The sequence below is a fragment of the Cygnus olor genome, chromosome 1 (genome assembly GCF_009769625.2).
Source record: "Cygnus olor isolate bCygOlo1 chromosome 1, bCygOlo1.pri.v2, whole genome shotgun sequence".
NCBI classification, from domain to species: Eukaryota; Metazoa; Chordata; class Aves; order Anseriformes; family Anatidae; genus Cygnus; species Cygnus olor.
Window position 1 is genome coordinate 184309686 of NC_049169.1, and position 10098 is coordinate 184319783.

Sequence of the window (10098 nt, forward strand, 5' to 3'; positions counted from 1 at the left end):
AAATTCCTATTAGAGACAGGTCCAAAATGCTGTAACACTAAGGCATAAAATATAGAGAAGGAAAAAAAAATAGATTGGTTTAATAGTCTTGTGTATATGTTAAAGAAGTATGTCTTTCTTTTGTTATAGTATCTTCAACAATTTCCAGAGCAGATAGAGAAGCTGTTTTCACAGTCCTCTTTCAGGGATTTTCTTTGTAAATTAGCCTACACAGCTCCTTTCCAACAGAAGAGTACATAAGTTATTTTTCAAGACGAGACAGACATCTGTGTTTTTTTTTCTCAGGTTCCACAAGGCCATTGTGCTGGATTTTTTACATATTTCATTTTATGTATACATATTTTTATGTATATATTCTATTTCCTATTAGCAAGGAGAAAAATCCAGTATTAAGAAAATTATACCTTTTTTTATTCTTTACCATTTAACAAAAAATGTATAAAATCCCTTTTGCCTACACAATTGCCTTTGATTTTCATTTTTGTGGACAAAAATTAGTTCATTGCAGTACCTTAATTATTTCATGTACATAATGGAATAGGCTCACAGTCTTAATATGTGCTTTGGTAGGGAAACGATAGAATTAAGTAGAATTACTAGGTTCTTTATTTGAAGACTTACAGATGCTGCTTGCTTCATGGGATTGGAGATATTTTAAATTTTTAAAAGAAAGAAAATGTTTTTGACTGGAGTACCTTCTTACAGAAGCATTGTAGATGCATTTTGGTAGTGATTTTTGTGCACTTACTCCATCTTTGATTGCCATCAAGCCATGCAAATCCATCCAGCTGATGCAATAGCATGAGATACAGGATACTTCCTGAGAACACACTAGTGCTGGTTAGTGAGATGTGTGCTTTGTATCTCGGGCCATTGGTGGGAGTCAGCCAGCCACAGCTGAGCACAGCATTTGTTACATGAAAGCAAAATGTGGTTGCATCAAATCTTGTTTGTAATGCTATTTTCTTAATCTTGAATACAATACTCTCTCCTCTACACACTTCTTTTTCTTATTTGCTTCCTCTCTCTGTGTTCCTCTACATGTAATTTTAAAGTGAAAACATATGACTTACAGCCTAACTCTGTCCATTTACTCAGCTGCACCTATTTATTCAATTTAAATTGGAAGGAGAGTTTACCAACTTTCAAAAATAAATCCAGGGCCAGTGCGTAGTATTGTATAAACAAAGGTCTAATTTCATTTCTGCTTCTTGAAAAAAAAAATGTGTGTGTGGGGGAAATTTTACGAATGACCTTTCTACATGAAAAAAAAAAAAATGAAAGAAAAGAAAAGAATAGGGAGCATGCTGGTTCTTTACTTGGATTCTTCCTCTTCTAAGGCCACAACAAAATTAACAAGCCCTGAAACAAAACTGAGAGTTTAAATTAATGGCTTCTGGCAAACTGTCAACTGATATTAACTTTATCATTCAACACAATGTCAGTTTTAAGAGCTTCAGGATAGGACGTTTGAATGTTAGAATCCTGATTATCAGATTAAATGAATTCCACTTTATCTTTCAGCCCAGTACTGTGGACCAGGACACCTGACTTACTAATCTTCCATGACTTTTGGGTAAGTATCACTGACTGCAGCTTGGACTCAGACTGTCAGACTGTCATAAGACAGATGAAGACAGCATGGCAGATAGCTTAGCTGCTGTTTTCTAGCAACTATTTTCTTATTTTGGCTGGCCATTTCAGATCTCATTAATGCTAATACTGGAATAGGCTCATGACACACAATCTTAATCTATGTTTCATGTGGCCTGAATTTTCTTGGAAGCAGAGGTTGTTAAATATTTATGTTATGTTAGCACTTAGTGTCACTAAGCTTCATGGGCCCATCTTGCTATGTTCTGCAAAAATATTTAGTTCATACAATCCATCTCCTTCATCAGTGGCAGAAAGCTGTGGGCTCTCTCACCCAGGCCAATGATTTGGTCATTAGTATATGTTTATTCCCATTATAAAATCTACAGATTTTAAAAAATTGGCAGCAAATACCAGCAAATTTTGTTTATGCTATTGTTAAGCAGTCATTGTTTCATAGGTAACATTGTAATCAGTTTTACACTTCTCCCAGGGTATTATTTTTGTTTAAATAAAAATAGCCATTTGCAAATTTGAGATCCTTTAGGATTTAAGATGTGCCAAAAATCCAGATGTATAGTTAAATATGAGACTTTCATTCTGTCATATGAATAACTGAGTGTACAAAAGCAAAAGACCATTTTCACAGTCAATTTTGGTTTGTGCTTGGAACAGGAATGTTGCTAATGTTAGAAATAATAACACATGGAAATGGTTAAAACCATTCAGAGGTCCAAACACCTTTGTTTGCAAAACACCATTCTCAAATTTCCTTTCTTTCTGTAGACAGGAAGATTCCCAACAGCTTCATTTCTGTAAGGAATTATTGTGTCATTGAGGCAGGTATCATATTTTGGCAGGATGATTTGGAGAGGAAATTCATCTTGAGATGATTCTTGGGATGGGCTTCCTCATGCCGGTTTATTATGTCTCAATTTGAGCTAGTCATCCTGAACTCTAGAAACAAAAGAAAGAAACAAGCATTTTAAAACAGGAGAACTCTGTTTTAAGTGTTTACTTTAGCATGAGAGGAATTCTACTCTGGAAACTCCTATTTATCTCATTTGTTGGTAAAGGGAACCAAGGACAAATACCTCAGCTGTGGATGCCCACAGCACATACCATTTGTGTGAACAGTCACACCTGAGCAGCATGTTTCATTTCTTGTCCCCTTGCTTGTTCCCAAGGACAGATAGGTCCTAGTCTATTCTTCTCATTCAGCTCTTCCTCCTTGATTGATTTGTTGCTGAGAGCAACAGAAGCTTGAAGTTAAGTAGATATTTCCCACTATTCAGATTTTTCTCACAGGTCCAGTAGATGGTATCTGCATTTTCATCTGTGACAAATCTCTTGTTTTGCTATTTGCTATAGAGCTTCACTTTCAGGAATGTGTGCCTGAAAAGCTGTTCCCTTCTAGGTTTGTTTTTTTCCCTCCTTTTCCAGAGAGGGCAGTATGTGCTGGTGAGGCCATGACAGCTGATTAACTCCTGTTATCAGGATGCTTTCTTTATTCCCGGTAAGTCTCTTGCAGACGTGAGGTTCCAGCTTATCGCATCACTTTGAAGGGAGTCACATTGTGTTCTTTTGACCTTTTGACCATTCTTCATTAGAAATTCATTGTTATGCTTCCCTCAAGAAATGTATATATCTCCCAAAGCATGTTTCAACACTGTAAAACACTAAAATATATTTTTGCTCCTTCAGAAAATATTGCAAAACTGTGCTTTTGCAGTGTCTCCCACCTAAGGATGCCAGAGCCCTTCCAGACATGAATACACAGGGGAAAAGGAAATGTCATACTCACAAAATGGGCAATGACAGAAATTTTTCAGGAACTGCCAAAGCTCACATAGCAGTACCATGGTGGTATACAGTACCTTCTTCATGATACTCTTTTTGATGTCTACTCTTTGCCTTAACCACAGCAGCTCATAGGAACACATTCCTCTCTCCTTTCTGAGAATTGATTTATCACCATAAAGATCGTTTATTATACAGCCTCATGCTGTAAATCTTTCCTGCTCTAATGGCTGATAGAAGTTTGGCACCGTAGTGAGTTCCTGCTCATTTACTCTCTGGATATCAGGTATGCTGCTGATGTGAGAATGAGCTTCCTGGGAAGTCTCTCTTAACATAGAAATGTGAGAATCAAAGAATTCGATTCTGCTGGGATTTTTCCCATTAATCAGGGTTCTGAATGGTTTCACAACCCTTTGTTTCCTGCATCTCAATTTTTACTGAACCAAGTATTGTAGGGAAGCATTTTTTAAAATCAAAAATCAGAAAACAAACAACTAAGCAATTACTGTGAACTAGTGCCACAGCGAGACTGTTTGTTCAACACAGTAATGCAGAGTTGGTGTACTTTAAAAATGTGTGCAGCTTCAGTTTTATTAATTACAATCTGTCTCAATGAACGCAATAATCAGCACTGCATATATCTGTGACAGAAGGAGGAGGGCTGGGAAGGCAAGGGATCCCACGTGTCCTTTGAAATGATTTCTATAGTTTCATGAATTTATTTAGGGCTTTGAAAGGGGAATTTCAATCACTACAGGAACTGCTTGCCAGTACAAGGAAGGCTCAATTCATAAGCTGTCGGGTGTTGTAGAGTGCTTTACAGTCCTTACACTGAAGGTGCCCCTGTCGTGCAGAGTATTGCCAGCACAGAGAAGTAGCATGGTAATGTGAAGGATGACTCTTGGAGGCAATGTCTGAATGGCAGTCATAAATGTAACCATGCCTGTGCTAGCTGCGGGTAGGCCGTTTTGGGTAAGGCCTGTCCCATGCCCACCACAGTCTGAGAAGCCAAGTGAGCACAAATAATACTTGATTACCTCAACTTGGATAAAGATCCAACACATCTAATTACAGGATGTTGCCAACAGAGTAATGAGTTAATGTGAACATGCCACCCTGGGGTCAGTTTTCTCTTCTCTCTCCTTAAAAAACAAACAAATAAAAAACAATGAAAAAAAATCAGGGCACGATTCAAAACATTTATCTTTTGTTTAGAAACATCTTTAGGAATAACCCCTATTACCTGCATTTCTCCCACAACAGATGCATTCACTGGGAACAAGAAAACTGGCAATGAGCTCAGAGGGTGCACGGGAGGCAACCCAATTCCCACCGCAGCTGCAAAGGGACTTTGGGAAAATTCCTGCAAGACACATTACAATGGACTTCATCATTCAGAAGGAAGATGTACGTCTCCTGAACCACAAGCAGAGTTGCTGCTCTCCTGGAGTCCTGCATAACTTGGTAAGGGCTATAGTGGGAAGAGAGAATTGTCATTTTGCTGCTATAGTAGAGGTGGCCCCTCTGACACACCTTCATTTCACAAGGGGAGGAAGGCATTTCCCTTCCTCTGAGAGATGTTTTACATGTGCTGGGTCTCCAAGAGGGGATCTTTTTTCCTGAACTCTTATCTCAAATAGCCTTCTATTCCCTGTTTCAGCTGAGCTTAGTGTGGTTTCCACTTTGCTCCAGCCTCAGCCCGGAAGTAGTGAACATCTTGATCACATTATGTTGCCCTGTAAAATAAGGGAACAGGAAAGGGTTGGGGAATGGCAGACCTGGGTTTCAAAGTGGTTAGGAGGAAAATAGGAAGGACACAGGCTCTCAAGTGGAAAACTGCAGTCTTGGTAAAGGTCCAAGTGCTTCTGGGGCAGTGGGGTTTATGGCTAATTTTCTCAAAATTAAGTCTGCAAGAAAAACTGGTGAAACCCTTTGTGGAAATCCCAGATCTTCACACGGCGTCTGTTCTCTGTGACCTCTCTGCACACACCATTTGTTTCTGGATGTCAGTTTGAAAAATGAGAGCAGCTATATTTGGAAGTCTCTCTAGAGCTCTTTGATCAGGTATATACACCTTGTGGGTGGGATATAGGCAGTCTGAGACTCCTCTTCTCCTTCCTCTAATGCTTCCCTTCCCTTTTGTGGTGGGCATAGCTCTCCGGTATGCTTCCCAGCCTCAGACCCTGCTGTCAAATATTAGCCTCCAATTTTAGGTTGGAGGAAACCTGTAAAATTTCAGTTAGGGTAATCCCTTTCCATCAGAGCTTACCCCTTCAGGGTCATGTTGTAGTTGAAGCAAGTAACTGCAGTTTTCACTGAAGATGCTCTGAAACAGCTGTGTTCCTTTAGACAGCACAGCAGGTAACAGAGAGGTATGGGAAGCAGGGATTCATCTACCTCCCTGCTCCTGACTGTTCACCAAGGCTTTGGTCCATTTCCATTCAGGATTACTGGTCTGGTCTAATTACTTCGTTTCAGGGAGCTCCAGTTAAAAGCTCCCTTCTGAGTCCAGGAGCTGTCTATTAAGCCCCTTCAATTTTGACAGGTTCCTCAGGAACCCCTTTGCTATGGAATCAAGTTACTTAAGGCTGAGAAGGGGCTTCAGTTTCTCCACGTCCACCATTGTTTTTAAAGGGTTTTATCAGCATCTCCAGCTCTTTCTTCCCCCTTTTATTTTCATGCACTAAGAAACCGACCTCCTGGGTCATTTGAGTTGAGTTTAATAACATAGAAGGCAACCGCACCATGGAGTATCTACTCTGTGATTGCTAAAAACCTTCTGATTCCCAGTCTAATTTATATTTACATAAAATTTGTACTTTTTTTTTTCTGCTTTAATAATTCTTTATTTAAAAATAATTCCTTTGTGTTTGCCCTTCTGATCTACTTAGCCTATGAGACCTGGTAACTGTTTTCTGCACCTGCTACATTTTTAATTCATTTCTCCTAGTAATGATGGACCAGAAATCTGTACCATACTTCTGACAAAATCTCATTGCACTACCTTTTCTAATGGCAATAAAAGTGCCTCAGTCTCTTGGAACCAACTCATATAGGTGCATTCAAGACTGTATTAGTCTCTTTTACTGGTTGCCCTGGTTTTGGCCGAGATAAGGTTAATTTTCTTCAGACTGGCTGGTATGATGCTTTGTTTTGGATTTAGGAGAAAAAAGATGCTTCCTTGGGTTTTGCCACAAGGACACACACTGCTTATGAGCAATGACATGACGTGGGTAGTGCGGATGCATAGCACTGGTGTCCTGGATTAGGCTGAGATTTAATTTTCTTCCCAGTAGATGGTGTTCTGCTGTGTTTTAGACTGAGGATTAGAATAATGCAGATAACACTGATATTTTAATTGTTGCAGAGCAATGCTTACACTAAGTCAAGGATGTAGACTCTTGTGTTGCCCTGACAATGAGGAGTCTGAGTATGCACAAGGATCTGGGAGGGGACACAGCCAGGACAGGAGACCCAGAGTGGCCAAAGGGTTATTCCATAACATATGGCATCGTGCTGAACAATAAAACTGGGGAGGTGGCCAGGAGGGCTGCTGCTGCTTGGGGATAGGCTGATCATCAGTCAGTAGGTGGTGAGCAATTGTGCACCACTTGTTATGTATATTCTTTTTATTTTTATTATTATTATCATTATTATCCCTTCCTTTTCTGTCCTATTAAACCATCTTTATCTCAACCCACAAGTTTTACCTTTTTGCAATTCTCTCCACCAATAGGGGAAAGAGAGCAAACAGCTGTGTGGTGCTTAGCTGCCTGCGGGGTTAAACCACAACAGGGGTACCTCACATTACATGATAACAGAAGATGATGACAGCTGGGACTTGTCAGCAGCAGAAGTCAGAGTGCCTTGGATGTCTTACCTGAAATGCCCCATCCTGTACATGCACCCTGAGCAGGCATGCCGGGCAAGGCAGCACATCAAGCTACAGCTCGATGTTTAGGGCATTCAGCTCATTTACATCATTCTCACTTCCTCTGACCCAACTATCAGATAGTCCCAGATAGTCCCACCTGTCCCAACATCAGGATAACAGATTCAGCAGAAAGGGTTGGCACAGCCCCCCAAAATTGGGTGATCAAGGCACTCTCCTACGCATTGGTAGATGCAGAATAAAATTCCTTCAGGCAGAGAGGAAAAACTCAAGACCCTTATTTCCCACCTTTGCGTAAGTTGTCTAACCCACTTGACCAAAGTTCTGTGGTCTTATTTGATGATGTACTGAGAGTGAGAGGTGGGTTGCTGGTGAGTGAAAGGTTGTATGTGAATTTGTCTGATCCACTGGTCCTCACTACTGAGATAGACTTCTTTCCTGTCTGGTTTGAGCATCAAATAGGATTTAAAATTGAAATAAGTGTTAAGAAGCTCAGCAGTGCTTGGACAAAGACTCTTCGAGCGCTTCAGCAGCAGAAACCTGGATACTAAAAGAGCTCTGATATCTACAGGTTTGAGAAAGGCAGTGGTAAGGGTGCGTGACCGTAAATACTTACAGCTTGCCTGAAGTATAACAGAAGCACTGAAGAGTGGATTCACAGTCTAGTCAAATTGCTTTTGTGTGTCTTTGAAGTATGGCTTACCACATAATACCTTTCAGCAGACCTCTCTGACATGCTTCTGCCTGCTTCTTCCTGCTGGAGTCCAGTGGAGCTCCAGTGCCTGCAGGAAGAACAGCAGTGTGCTGTATCTACGCAGTTGTGAGCAACAGCTTTAGTGTTCTACATAATTGTCTGCATAATATATAAATATATATATTTTTAAGAAAGCAAAAGATGTTTACATATTTAAGGTTTTCCAAGAATATGAAATAACAGCTTTCAGAAATCTAAAGCTCACTGACTTTTAGAGAACTGATGTTACTCACAAATTTAAAAAAAAAAAATGTGAATTATGTTCAAATTTTAAATGTAGTTTGCTACTGGATACACCATGGATTACTAATTTCTCTTCAAGTTAATTTTTATTTCAGGAACCTTAGGGTGAGAACATGAAAGAATGAACAGCCACAATGGAGATAATTTTCTGAAGAAAGCAGTGTGACTGTCATGAAGTTATGGACATTCATTTGCGGGAGCCTTATTACCTGATATAAGCCATTGTTATCCTACTTCCTTCAAAGGTGCATTAGTAGCTTACTTCATTTTCACCATCAGCTTAGAAATGCTCGTTGTTCACCACCGCTGCTGGAAATACACACACTTCCCAATGTCCAGAGTTTTTATGTACAAAGGTATGTATATAATGAAAATTAGAAGTTTAAAGAACAATTATCAAGAAGAGAAATTACAAATTTGGCTATTTTGAGTGTTCCATCCAAATGCTTGTTCAACAATGTTTTTGTCCTTTCCCTCAAGTCTCCCTCCGCTTATACGTGTATGTTGTGTGTGCCCTGCCCAATAGCACTGAAAATTGCAAACTCTTGACAGTCTGAGGGCTGACAGAGGGGGCATCTGTTGTGTGTCGCAGCTTTTTTTTGATGCCTGGTGATAATGTTGATACAGATACTTTGATCTTTAAGCAGTTTGACTTCATGGAAGGGATTCTGACTGTGTGGATGTCTAAATAACTTCCCTCAGCTCATAAATCTAAATAATTCTCAAACTCTCCTACTGGTTTTATGATCTCCTAAATTATACAGTCTCAAATATTTTTCAACTGTTCCACATTTCTAGCCAAGTCTTTGGAGATGGTGAAAACTGAGCCTTTAGTGTCCTGTTTCTATTGTAGGAAGGGCACAAGCAGCTTTTGTAGGTCTGGGCAGATGAAGATGGTTTCCACCCGCTTTGTTCTTGGGCAGATGTTTGTCAGGTTTAGAATCCATTCTTCTTTTGTGCTTTTATTAAAAACCTCCCCTCCACACAGGTAGAAGGGAAGGTAGGAAAATGAAGCCTACTTGAGCTCTTGTTGATATCCCAAGGTTGATTTGAATAAGGGACAGACTTTGTTGTTGTTGTTGTTGTTATCACTGGAATGCAATAAAAAAAAATCATTTTGAACACTTTTTATGAAGGGTGAACTCTTTCCACGCCTGTGTGCGCAGGAATATGTGAGCAGTTCTGTTCTGGGAGTCAGACCCTGCTTGGTCTTCCTCAACATGGTCTTGACATTTAAAAATTGTTTTCAATAAAGGCTCCCTCACATCCTAGATCAGCACCTTATAGACACAACTCTGGGCTGCCTTTCTCTGGTGAAATCTCAGGTTGAAAAGACATTTCTCCCAGACATCTCAGAAGAAATTCCACTCTACTAGTAATTTTCTGATCAAGCAGAGGAGGACCTTAACATTCACCTCTCCTCCTTTTCTGAGTTCCCCTGAGTACTGAGTCCTTCTGGCCATTTTCAGATCAAATATGGGTTTTAGCTGATTTTTCTCTGTAGAGTGGTTCCAAGTAGGGCTATTTTATTCTATTGTATATCAGCAGGTTAAAATTGCGTAGGCATCTGTCAAAGCACGGTAGCTATCACCATTTTCCTCTTACCCAAATCCTGCATGGCCAGCAATGGCACTTTGCAGCCAGAGGGAAACAAAGACCCATTGCTTTCAGCGTGCACTCCTGATCAGGATATATATTGATAGTTCGTGCTAGGAAGAAGGGTTTATGAGTGCCTCTGGCAACTGGTGGTGTGAGCTGTGCACATATAAATTCTAAGTTGGCAATATGAAACAAAAAATATTCCCTGGCTGTAGCC

The 10098-nt window shown here is 40.0% G+C and overlaps 1 long non-coding RNA gene across 1 annotated transcript; it reads left to right on the forward strand.

Moving 5' to 3' along the window:
- The first annotated feature begins 1522 nt into the window (after window positions 1-1522).
- LOC121063650 lies at window positions 1523-9393 on the forward strand. Its single transcript, XR_005816127.1, has 4 exons — window positions 1523-1576; window positions 3037-3109; window positions 4657-4857; window positions 8378-9393. It is a non-coding gene; the product is annotated as an uncharacterized LOC121063650 (long non-coding RNA).
- The last annotated feature ends 705 nt before the right edge of the window (window positions 9394-10098 follow it).